This window comes from Peromyscus californicus, unplaced genomic scaffold, assembly GCF_007827085.1.
Source record: "Peromyscus californicus insignis strain IS unplaced genomic scaffold, ASM782708v3 Scaffold_22__1_contigs__length_63687245, whole genome shotgun sequence".
Taxonomy (NCBI): Eukaryota; Metazoa; Chordata; class Mammalia; order Rodentia; family Cricetidae; genus Peromyscus; species Peromyscus californicus.
Genome location: NW_026294525.1, coordinates 10,663,627 through 10,676,853, shown reverse-complemented (window position 1 = coordinate 10,676,853; position 13,227 = coordinate 10,663,627). Strand labels below are relative to the sequence as shown.

The window sequence follows — 13,227 nt, the reverse complement described above, 5'->3', positions numbered from 1 at the left end:
CACTGGCACACATACTCAAACATGTATAGTCACACCGTAAGCTCCTTTACCATAGAAACTTTGGTCTGGTGTGGTGGCGCACACCTTTGATCCCATCACTGGGAGGCAAGAGGCAGGCAGGGCCCTGAGAGTTCAAGGACAGCCTAGACTGCATAGCAAGTTCAGGGCCAGTCAGGGATACATGCGAGACCTTGTCTTTGTCCATGTGTGTGCTGTGTTGGTCTTAGTGAGTATGAGCATGTATGGGATTTTATAGTTCATTGTCTGAATGCTTTTCTGTCCCAACCAAAATGTGGTGGTGGTTAAAGTAAAAATAGTAGTGTTTTAGAAAGTTTAAGCTGGTTGAGCAAGGCTTTGCCCTCTCTGTCCTTGGTTTTAATCTTAATTCTTAATACTAATTTCTTTAAACACTTGACCTGCCTCAGAATGCCATCATTTAAAAATGGATGAAGCAAAGATGAACTTGTTTTGAAAGGATCAGGTGCAGACCTGTCTTTCTAAAAAGCCCATCAGAAGCTCTGGAGCTCAGTGGTACCTTCAAAAGTCAGGGAAATTCTGTGTCCAAGAGAAATAAAAGCTAATTGTGCAAGCATGTATGTGTATGTGTGTGTCTCTGTGTCTGTGTGTTTAAATGTATCTGTGGGTGTCTGTGAACATGCATGTGTTTAGATGTGTTTATGTGTCTGTGTGTGTGAATGTGCATGTGTTTAGATGTGTCTGTGTGAACACTCTCCCGTTTAGATGTGTCTGTGTGTGTGTGTAAATGTGCATGTGTTTAGATGTGTCTCAGTGTATATCTGTGAACATGCATGTGTTTAGATGTTTCTGTGTGTCTGTATGTATCTGGGAACTTGTGTGTTAAATATGTCTGTATGTCCATATGTGTTTGTGAACATGCGTGTGTTTAGAAGCTTCTATGTGTCTATATGTATCTGGGTACATGCATGTATTTAGATGTGTCTGTATATCTGTGAACGTGCATGTGTTTAGATGAATCAGTGTGTCTGTGAACATGCATGTGGTTAGTTGTGTGTATGTGTTTGTGAACACGAGCATGTTAAGAAGTCCATTTCTTTTCCTCTGAAGCTAGTCCTCTGGGAAAGTAGGGTCCCTCAGTCACATTCTCTGCTCTGAACACTGACGCATTTCCTTTGAGGAATTAAGTGGAAATCCGTCATTCCTCCCCATTCTGTCTTAGCCCTTTACACGCACTTAAAGTCTCCTGACCCTGAATGTCCACCCCGCAGCCAGACCCGCCGGGCTGAGGGGAATGTTTGAATAGACAGTCCGCTGGAGACAGGCACAGCTGCTCCCATGTAGATGGCTTAAATGAACTGCCCATTGTTGCAATTCATGACGCCCGGGTTACTTCCCTTCTGTTAAGTAGGAAGTATGTGATTGCATCTGACAGGGCCTCTGATGGAAGCAAGGAGCAATGGCTAGAGAGAGCGAGGCAGGACCCCGCTGGATGCAAGTCTTGGTGCTCCTCTTCTGGATCAGTGTGTAATAGAAATTCCTGTTAGTCCACAGTCTGTTTTCTGTCTTCCATCAGCAGACCAATCCAAATCCTTAACGTCACATCCTCCCCCATTTAGCGCTCAGCTGTTTAAACAGAGGCTGTTTGTTGATTTTATTTACCTCAAGTCAAAACTATACTTAACTGACATTGAGGGTAGCTGTGAGAATCTACTTTTCTCTCTCCTTGGCCCTTTCCTCCACCTCTGTCAAGTTTCACGGAGCGCCACGCCAGGTGGCTTCATGGCCCAGAGTAGTGTCTGTAAGCCCCACACCTACATGTGGAATAGTGTGTGGACAGGGCCTCAGGCTTAGGCTTCAGAACAGAGCCACAGAAGCTGTTCTCCTGTTTCTCTTTAGGCCACCACATGTTAGGTCGCCTGTTATCCCAGCCAGTCTGGGGCTAGCGGACCCCCCATGTTTTCTCCCCTAAATGTGGCAGCTGCAGGCTTCCATGATGCACCAGTCTGACAATTATGGGTAGGAAGCCCCATACCCAGGGCTTGGTGTGGGAGACCTGGGCATTTGTCCCAGGGCAGTATGATGAAGGCCTGCGCGCGCAGGCCTCCAGGTCCTTTCTATGCCTGGCTTTCACCTGCCTGGGTTCCTTCATGCCTGAGAAGAAAGGTACATATTGTTACCTCCACAAAAGCTGTGAAATCTCCCACTCTGCTCTAATCCCCTTTGATGTTGGTGTTCTGTGGAGGAACCTGTGTGTGTTGCCATACCCAGAACCCCAGCCCAGGAGCCTGGACACTTGAACAGTAGGGCTTCTGGGCGCCCCAAGGCAGAGGAGAGAGGCCTTATGGTACTGTTGAGCCTACCTTTGAGCCAATGACTTCTGTTATCTCTTTCTCCAAAGAGGCCTAGAATGTTTGGCCAGGAAAATTCAACATAGTAACCAAGAGTTTTCTGCATGTACACGGTGGTGTCTTAGTCTCAATGTCAATACAGGAACAGAGACAGCATCAAAAGTGCTTCTTTTTCCTGCTGTGGAACTGTACAGCTACTAAGCTGCATGAGTTACTGAGTGGGTCACTAAGCAATAATATTAGCGATATCCTGTTGCGTATGTTCATCAGACCCTCACGCACTGAATTCCGTGCTCTTGGTAGTTAGGACAGGGGAGCTGGGCCTCTGGCTGACCTCGACCAAGGAGGACCGTCGACAACCTCACAAACAGTGAACTCCGCTCTGTTCTCATCCCTCCTTTGGCCTGACACCAGCTTTGGAATAGTCTTCCCTTCAGTATGCCTTGATGACGACAGCGAGAGTCATTTTGTCACGGAGAGTCCTTAGTTCTATAAACAGGTCCTCACTACGGACCAACAAAGAATCCTGTGAACATAATCCTCCAGCCAAAGTCACCACACAACGAGGCAGACATCCTCATTCTTGGGAACCTGCTTTCCCTCTCCTGCATTTCCCGTGGTTCCCTCAGGGTCAGCCCGTAGGTCTAGAGGAAGCTTACCGTGGGACAGAAAAGCACTTGTCGTCAGCTGCTGAGCCACGGGCTCTGTCCTCTCCCAGCTCGAGTGCCGTGTAGACCCACAAAGCTGGTTTGGCTGGGCCTTGCCAAGCCACATTAAGCAGCTGTGTAAAATGAATTTAAATGGCATGCATCAGAGTAAAATCTCCTCCACTGGGGCAGAAAATCAATGTTAGCTAACCAGCCTGAGAAGATCAACTCTGCTTCAGCCAGCAGCTTCCAGAGAGCTGCCTGGAAGACGGCGCCTCCTCCTTAACTAAAAACAAGAGGAGGAGCGAATGCTGGAGCTACCGAGACGCCCCACACCTGGCAAAGGCCTCCGTGCCACCCCTGCCCGCCACCTGTGCTTTGCTTTTCCTGGTTCCAGTATCCTTTCTAAAAAAGAAAGAAATCCCAGTTTTGTTTCTATGTAGGTCACCCATCTGCCCCGCTTTGCAGAGCGCTGGCCTCCTGTGCCCGTTTTCAGAGGGCAGACTTGGCTGTGAGGAAGCAGTGTGTTACCAGTCTGTGCCCCCGTGACCGAGAGCCCTGGTTTGAGCATGTTTTGTTGTCCTGTGCTGTGGCTCCTTGCGTCAGACTCACTGTTTGGTCTTTTTTTTTTTCTCCCATCGATGGGTGGCAGGTGAAGCCACTTTAGGAAATGTGTTTCTTTTCGGGGAGGAAGTGAAAGCTTAACCTTTGGGCAGCCACAGTTTGTTAGACTGTTCTCTTTGTCCTTCCCAGAGAGCCTGGAGCCTGAGAAAGAATCGCAAAAGTACAAATTATTGATGAAGGTGGGAAGCGTGTGTCTGTGATTTAGCCAAGGCAACCAGCTTGTGGTAGAGAGGAGGGATTGTGCACGGGTGTTGTGGTGACGAGTTCACAAGTGAAGTGTAAGATACAGGAGAAAACGTCAGCTTAACGGTTTGAAAAGTGTCTCCTTAGTGTCATTTTTAGGGTGACTGTAAGTGTAAATCCACCTGCTGTGTTGAATAAGCTACAAATACATACGTTGTTTCTCTTGATGACCCCTGCGGATGAAGGAGTGAGCGCATCTGTAATAGAAAGCGGTATGGTTTCTAGTGTGCACGTGCTGAGTTAGACACCTGACGGTACCTAAACATTCCAAGTTCATGATTTACCAGGAGTAGCTGCACTCAGAAGGGGCCTTGCTGTGTATTGTTTTAAAGCATCAGTAGTTAATGTGGTTTTACTCGGGAGTGTGGCGTCTGTTCCAAGCATAGTCTGCCAGAAGCTCGGGGAAGACCTTGGCCCCCTGCTTCCTGAAAAGGCCGTGCCATGAATCCTAGACACAGGCACAGCTTCTAGGGTGTTTTCAGTGACAGTTCACTATCTGTGGCCTTGACAGCACGGGCACTCACGTGAGGGAGCTTTCCTCACTCCTGCGCCGTGTCCTGTGCTGTTCATTCCTTCCAAGAAAATCCTGCAATTCTAAACCGTTGGCCTCTTTGCCAAATACAGTAGTTAATATATGGATCTGGGTACTTGACAATTACCTAGATTTATTTAAGAATTTTCTTAGAAATTCTTCCAAGGAAGAACCACAACTTCGGTTTACAAAAGTCTGACAAATTCCTGACAGCCGCCCCTAGCATCCTATAAACTGTGGTGGCTTCTTAAGTGACTTCAGATTGTTTGTGTCACAGGTCTGCCATTGGTCTATAAGATCTTTATTCTATTCTCATTGTGTGAGTTCCCCAAAGAGGCAGAGTTTCAATTATAGGGTGGCAGAGTCTGGAGCCAGAAGGTTTGTGGACACTGTCCAGTCTCTGCCCTTGATTTTATGGTGGAGGAGACCAAGTCCGCTGAGGTCACCAGAGAAGGCCATTGAGTTGGAGGGAGGGCACAGCAGATGCAAGGGTCCTGTCTGTCTTGTCCTGTGAGTGCTGTCCCTAAACTTGGTGAAGGGGTGGACTCTTGCTTTGCACACTTTGCATACTTACTCTATAAAGACTGTTCTGCTATTAGAAAATGAAACTGAACGTGTATCTGAGGGAGACTGTCCTACCCACAGAGGGCTGAACTCTACCTTCCTATGCTGGAGAGGACATGGGCCGTGTACCTGCCTGGAGCCTGGGGCCTCAGCAGCATGCGGACTTTGTCTCAGGAAAGGCAGTAGGCCTTCGCTGGTACCCGGATGAGTTGGAGTCCAGTCTTTTTCACCCTGTGGTTGCCCACACCAGTACTACTTCAGCCTTCACTGTTAAAACTGAGGGAGAAGCAGCTGTGTGCAGGTCATGTGCTGGTAGAATCAGTCAGTCTGAAGCCTCTCTGAGCTTGACTAGAAGGTCCTACTGAGTATCAGGAATGTGAGCATACATACTTATGTTCTAATGCTTACAGCAGGGTCACAGAAAATGTGAGCATGTATACCTGCATTCCCATGCTTACCCCAGGTCCACAGAAATCAGCTGTGCTCCAATCGGAAGCTGTAAATACGAGCTGATACCATTTTTATCCTACTCAGTTGGAAGCAGAATGGATGATCTTTGAAATCATGTTGGTTACTATATCATGGCTAACAACACAAGCATTCAAAGTGTTGAAGGAGCTGAGCTTTGCAAGACAAGGTGACCAGCAGCCTTCCTCTGGGGAAGAGGAGCTGGAGCTGATACAGACAGAAGTTAGTCTGGCTTCCTGCAGAGACGGCTCTGCCTGTACTGGTGTGTGCCACACGTCCACACACTCCCAGCGACTGTCCTTGTTAAGCCGCGTTCCTCATAGGCTTCCTACCCTGTGCTGCTATTTGCCAGCAAGGTACTTTTTCTGTATTTTGCTCTGAGGCCAGTGTGATGCCATTCTGCTGATGGACATGCAGCCAACGATGTGGAAATGCATTAATGGAGAGAGAGAGAGAGTGCATTAACATGTCAAAGAGACCAAGCCAAAAAAAAAAAAAAAAACAACCCATAACTCAAGCCCCTGTTACAGTGCGGTCCCCATGCTGGAGACAGTGAATGATTTGAATTAACTAAGATATAGCCCTTTGGATTTTGGACAATTAGGTTTCAACATAATAGCTATGATTTGAAAAGTCATGTTATTGAAAGACAAAGAGGACAGATTTCAAAGGCTGACATAGTTTTTATTTCTGAAATTAGATATAAGCCTTTGTGTTATCATCTAAATACTGTGCTTTCATTCTTGGTCCCTTTTTTCTTTCCAAATTTAGAATTTGAATGAATATTATTAATGTTATTTTAAGATTATCAATTAACTCTTTCAGAGTTACGAAACTATTATGGAAGCTATAAATTACATTAATAAATCTTCACATAAAAAATAGTAAAGCACAAATCCTTAGAGGACTAAAGAGTTTTCTTTAAAAGATGAGATCCAGTGAATCAAATTATGAAATATACAGCAAATCTTGAATGGACTCGAGTCCATAGCCCAATCCCAGCCTCGCAGGGGGACAAGGCTGTGCGCCCGTGTTTTGACAGATGTCCTGGGTGGTTCTGTGTAGAAAGCCGACTCAGCTGAGCACTGGTGTCCTCAGAAGCGCCCTGACAAGCCAGGAGGGAAAGGCAGGGGCATGGCAGAGAAACCTTCTCCGTGATGGGCATCATTTCAGGAACACAGCTGGAGCTGGTGTCCTGAGCAGGACCAGGAGGAGCTGGGCTCCATGCAAACCGGACACCTAGCACTGGGCCCTCTGTTAACCCAGGCCAGAGTTCATCTCCACTTTGCCTCCTCCCATCAAGGAGACGAAGGACCGCCCCTTTCATTAAGTTAGTCTCTCTCTGTAGTCTGCCCATCCTTCCACTGTGCCCTGCTGGATGGTCTAGGCCACTTGCTTTTGCTTCTGACCTCAGAGCCCTCCTGTGGTGTCTGCCCCTATGCTCTTCATGTACACTAAACAAGCTGGATCATCCCATCCAGTGCCAGCGTCGTGGTCCCCCACCCATTGGGAATCCTCAGCTACATGGCCCCGCACACCCCAGTTCCTCAGGGTTAGGAAATGCCAAGTGTCACTGCAGCCAAGGATGGCACTGTCAGCCTGCCACACTCTCGGACAGCCCTGGGAGTGGGGAGGCTTCTCAGCCCACTGCACTTTTCACTGGAGGTGGGAGAAGGTAGGGGGTGCAGAGGGTGTGTCCTGAGGCTTGGCGTCATCCAGTTTTAGTACCTGGTAACCTTGTAAAGTCCACAGGAAGAAACAGACTCCTGACCACTCATGACGACCTTAGTTTACTGGTATTGAAAACCCTGGAATGTGACACCTTATGAGTCCCTCCTAATCTTGTTCTTCATACTTATTTTGACTTATTCTTCTGTCATCAACAATCAGACCAAAGCTGTCAGCCATAGGGTTCGTCTGTTGTTCGTGCTGGAGTGTCTTTGTTAAGGCCCCTGCAGGTGGGGGCCTGATCGAGTCCTGGGCTCTACTCACAGGGCAGAGCTGATGAGATTCTTATTCAGTAGTACCTTGCTTTACTAAGTTAAATGACTTCATGGCCTAGCCTTATTGAGAAACTGTGAGGACTATTCTGAAAACCAATGATAAGCTGGGTGTGGTGGCTCACGCCTGTAAATCTAACACTTGGGAGACTGAGCCAGGAGGATTACCACAAGTTCAAAGGAAACCTGGGCTGTATAGTGAGCTCCAGGCTAACCTGGGCTACAGAAGGAAACCCTGTCTTAAAAATAGAAAAGGAAAATCAGAAATGACTATATTGGTGTTCCCTGGAGAAGCACATTGCTTGTTTGTAGGTTTGGGAAATATTGCCAAGACACAGTCTATAGGATGGGGAGCTCGAGACCCAAATTAATTTTGTAAGCTGAGTGACAGGTCTACTAAGGTACTAAAGATCTCAGAAAATGCCCGCAAGATATATGTATCCTTAATTATCTTACCACTAAAGCATCGCTTTGATTACTCCGCAGTGCATGTTAATTAGCCCCTCAGTGTCTGCCAAGATCACATACCCTCTATGTCTGTGGCTGGCATTCACAGACCTCCAGAACCCCTGAGCCTCACTCTGTTAAGGTACATCTAGACACTGTCCCTCACACTTGTCATGTGGAAGGGAATGTTCAGGTAGGACAAGGACATGCAATGTGGCTATTTCTAACACAGCAGAGGAGCATCCTCCTTGTAAATGAATTGAGAATTTTCTTAATGTTATGATAAAATGTTGTTAGCATCAAGATCAAATGTTGTTAGCATCTTCGTATATAGTGTGGTTAGAAAGAGGCATTTTATGTGGGCACATTGATGACAGCTGTTTTTTCTTGTCCAAGTAGAGGACTGTGTAATTGTGTCTTCTTGGAGCAGGTGGACTATTGCATGGTACCAGAATCCATAAAAGTCCTGCAGTCATCTGCCTCCCTCAGGAAAGCACCATCTCTGAGACCACTGCTGCCCTCGGTGGCTTCACCAGGCCAAGCATGCAAGGCAGTGGACTCCCTGAGAACCAGCAGGAAAGGACTAGAATGGAAATCTCTGAATTAATTGTGTTCAAAATCTTAGTTCAGTTTTTTATCATTAATAAATGGCATATGAAACAGAACAGTAGACTCCACAAATCGCAGTCAGCTTTGAAGATGAAGAGATCATCCTTAGTCACCAATAAAATCCAAACTGCCAGAGACCAAATTTGTATTTTCTTTATACTCTGAGGTCAGAGCCTTTGCGCTCCATTTATTAGGTTGGTCTGGGAGCGAGTAAGGGTAGGTGAGACACCAGAGGAAAGAAGAGGGTAAGTCTGCAAGGCACACAGTGATGCTGTTGGGCAGTGGGATGTGGATGCGAAGTAACTTCGAGAGGGAGAGATGTTCGTGATGGTGTGAGCTTTTGTGAGACCTCAGCGATGTGCAGAGCCTCATAGGAAGGGTTCCATCAAGACTCTGCGGGAGAAACACAGCTCTGTGGACAGTTGCGCAGACGGGTGGAAGGCTTTGGAGATGGCCTTGGAGCAGACACCAGATCACAGAGCCTCACTCAAGGCCAAGGGAGTTGACATCTGAAGAGCTGGGCTTCTCTACTGCAGAGTCCATTCTGAAGGTTGACTGGCAAACTGCTCCTCTGTGGAAAACCACTGTTCTCAGAGAACATTCTTCAGAGAAAAGAAAAGAAACCTGAACTTCTCCACGGCGTCTCAGTCACTCCTCCCCCTCCAAACTGCCAATCCCTTTTCTTATTTTGCCACTTTTCATCCAAGGTGCCATTATCTTGCCTAGATCTTTGCAGTAGCCTCCTGAGGCCATGCTCTTTGCTCCTGTCCACACAGTCAGAGGACTGTGTCTTTAAAACACATATGTTCACTGTCCTCCCTGCTGCTTAAAAGTGCCCTAGACCTCTCTGTTTCTTAGCGTAAGGATGGAGCCTCAAAGAGGCCCCTGTGGGCCCCTCCTTACTAGGCTGTGCTCACACCAAGTGCCTCAGAGCCTGCCTCTGTGGGTCTCTGCTCCTCACTGGCTGCAGATCTGAGGGGTGTGTGGCACTAACCCTTCCTCAGGGAACATTCTTCCCCATTGTGGCAAGGTCTGATGGTGTGGAGACCTCTGTTCTCTCACAGAGCAAGCTTGTAGCTTTGTGCAGGCTGCTGGTCGCTTGTTGTTTGTGGTTTGGGCCACGACTGTGTCCCTTGAAGTTGCTGCCCCTAGTCCCGTGTACAGCCCCAGCCTTGGCAGATAACTGAGTGTCTTTCTCTCTTCAGATACTAGACTTGATTGTTTCAGAGGGTTTTCCTCTCCGTGGTGCTTGGGAGGAGTCACCATGCAGGTCGGAAGTCTGTTTCACTGGTGATGAGCACTGGGTGTGTGGAAAGTTTGTGTGGATAGCATTTTAAATAGGGAGCCTCCCAGAGAATCAGAGAAGCATATGAAGAAATAAGCTTGGCTGGAATTGGGGCTGGTTAGGATTTCAAGGCCCAGTTCTAACTGTTGCGGCAAGAGGTAGAGTGTCCCAAATGTCAATGCTAGCCTGGTTCCTTTTGTCAGGACAGCACTGTTATTACTTCCCAGTGTCTCCGCCCTCCCTGGCCGTCCATGGCGAGCAGGTGATGTAGATGGGACCATCCGTTCCTACTGAAGTAACTCTGCATTCTAGACATGGGGCAGGAATGGTTCTCTGCTGGCTCTGCGGGGGCTTCGTCCACGTGGGGTTCTCTGCCAGGGTATTCTGTCTGTCCCTGCTCTTCAGATACACTCACACTTTTTCCCATCCCTTAAAGGGAAAAACAAGTTGTCAGTTACCCAAACAATAAAGCTTTGCCTTTCTAGCACCCCAAACTGTATGGACTTGATCTCATTCTAAATTAACACTCTGTCCTCTTCCTGGCTGCCAGAGCTGTTCACCAGGAGGCGCCCAGAGCCATGCACGCCAAGACCTAGAAGCATTACATTCTTTTCATGAAGGAATGGAAGTCTTTAGTAATTAGGTTCAGTTTCAATTCAAGACAGGGTGACCACAACGATCATTATCACAAAGCCTTTTGTTTCTGACTGTTAGAGGTTCTGACTGTTACAAGGTTTCACCTGTGTAAGCTAGGTTGACCTCAAAAGTTGCATGGTCCTCTAGCCTTGGCCACCTGAGGCCTAGGATTGCAGGTGTTGGCCATACCCTACCCCAAAGCCTTCCTAATAGGGATTTCCTAAATAAAAGTATGTCCCTGAAGAACTGCCAGTTAAACCTATGAGCACTTGGCTATAGCACCGTCCTCGGCTAGAGAGCAGAATCTGCTAGCCGAGTTACAGGAAGCAGGGGGAAGTAAGTTTGGAACTGCTGTGGCCTGTACCTTGTGTACGCCTAGACCAGTAGCCATTCCTGGAGTAGAGGAACCCAGTAGCTCCACAGAAACCATTATCATCCTAGTGGATTCCTAGTACAGCTCCATCAAGTTAGAACTCTCAAAAGCCCAGAAGCAGAAGTGCTGATAAAACTGATCAAAGGGGGAGCTTCCTTGACAGGAAAACTAGGTTGATGTGGCCAAGCATTTAAAACTGCACTTGAGGTTGATACAAGGAAAGGCCAGCCTCCCAAAAGAAAGCCCCTTCATGGCTACTTCCTGTTCTTGAAATGGCATTTCATAAAGTTCTTACCTTGAAAATGTCTTAAAGTGGGACTGAGACGTGTCTTAGTGGTTAGGACCACTGTTCTTGCAAAGAACCTGGGTTCAGTTCCCAGCACCCATGAAGTGGCTCACAACCACGTGTAACTCCCAGTTCCAGGGCACCTGATTCCCTCTTCTGACCTCCTCAGGCACCTGCAAGCAGAACACTCATACTTACAAAGTAAAAATAAATCTACAAAAAAAGTTAATGTCTTCAATGCAAGTCCCTGAAAAGACCTGATGATGCGGGCTTATTTTCACAAACAGCTCAGTAAAGGGCAGCCCTATTCAGAGAGGCCTTGTGGGGGATAGGGCCTGAGGGCAGTACCTGCCGGCCTTATTGTAAACTGTTCTCATAGGAACCTGGGTTTATCATAGACTGACAGGTCTCATCTTCACCTAGTCCCAACCCAAGGTCCGTTTAACTAAAGCTCCTCCAGGCTGCTGATAACTGAAGTGGGAGCTCCGTCTTCCAGCAAGCATCCTGTTCAGAAGTTCAGGGCGCTTGTTGGGGTTTATCTGTAAGACACAGAGAGCCGTTCCAGTGGGAGCTGCTTCTCAAACAGTTACGTGGTGCTAGACTGTCTTTGTGGATAAATGCAGTGTTCCTAAGAACAATGCTGTGACCCAGCAACATGGGAAGATGGCTCTGGCGTCTTCACGGGGTACTTGCAAGCACCCACCAACCTAGAAGTTAGTCAGGAGCCCCTGAGTGATGGTAGTTCTGCCTACACCAACTACAGTGGGCACTCTGAGGCTGGCCAGCAACCTGTAGACATTTTCAGTGGCTCCCAGAGCCATGCACACACCATCCTCTCAGGAATGTCTTCTCAAGACCCTAGTGAGTGTGGGACAGAAAAATTCCCCTGAATGGTTTTTAACTATTAACAAAAAGAAAAAACAAATACTTAAACCTTTGATTCTTTGATTCAGTTCTAGAAATTGATGCACAAAAGGGATATGCTTCATGGTTTTGAACAGTAATTTATTTGAGTCTTTTATATCTTGTGAAAATGTTGACTTCTGTACATTAAGAACCACCAAGATAGCTCCGGCAGTGACTAGTTAGTGAAGAGCGGGTTGTTGGGAACAAGTGAGAGAAGAGTGAACTTGGCCCGTCTCTCGGGGTTTCTCCTGGCAGCATCAGAGCCACAATGGGGCAAGCTTTTCAAAGGGTGCTGTTACCTAAGGCAAGCTTAGCCTGCGGCGGAGAGTCCCAGAACATCCTGCACAATCAGCCAGTCTTCCTGTTGCGGGGAAATGTCCCTGGCCAGCAGACCTCCATGCCATCTCACTGGTAGCAGTCAAGAGTGAAAGGAAATTGTGTCTTTCTGAGCATAAGCTAAATCCCTAAGAGGTGGCGGCATCTCTGAAGTAAAAACACTTCAGCTCTTCCTTCTCTGTGACATCATGGGACAGAGGAAGCGTTTGGACTCCACTTCCACAAGTCTGAGATCTTCCTCATCACTCCTTAAACCACATGTATAGATGCTGTCTTTTTAATAGGGCCTGATGTCAAAAGTTAAATAACAGGACTGAGGCGGAATCAGGGCTTTCTCGTACCCATTATATCAGAAAATTTGGGCCAAGGATTGCTTTAATAGGCTCCTCAGACTTCTCCTTTGTTTTTCATCTCTTGACTTCTGGTTTGGATGAGAGGATGCTAAGCAGTGTGAGTAGTCAGCTCTTGTTATGAATTAGGGCTGGAGAGGTGGCTCGGTGGTTAAGGACACATGGTGCTCTTACAGAGGACCTGGGTTCGGCTCCCAGCACCCATGTCAGGCAACTCACAACTGCCTGTGACTCCAGCTCCACAGGATCCAACATCTCAGGCCTCCATGGACACCTGTATATTCATAGTCTCTGTCTCTCTCTCTTTCACACACACACACACACACACACACACACACACACACACACACACACAAATTAATTAATTAAATAAATAAATCTTAATGCAGCATCTGGACTGGACCTTAGAATCACTGGGCAAGTGGAGCAGGGCAGGGGTGGGATGACCCAGGATTGGATCCCTAGTGCTAAACAGGATAAAGAAAAAAAGTATTTTTAAAAATGAGATGTTGGTTTGGCTTGCTTTTGTAATTTGCTTTTATCTCGAGTCCCTTACTCCTGCTTCTGTTTATCTTAGACGTAGTGAATAATAAC

The 13,227-nt window shown here is 47.2% G+C and overlaps 1 protein-coding gene across 5 annotated transcripts in view; it reads left to right on the top strand.

Annotated features, from left to right (window-relative positions):
• Window positions 1–13,227, top strand: part of Arid1b (AT-rich interaction domain 1B) — a 380,162-nt gene that overhangs the window by 327,495 nt on the left and 39,440 nt on the right. The gene's annotated exons all lie outside the window — the stretch shown is intronic.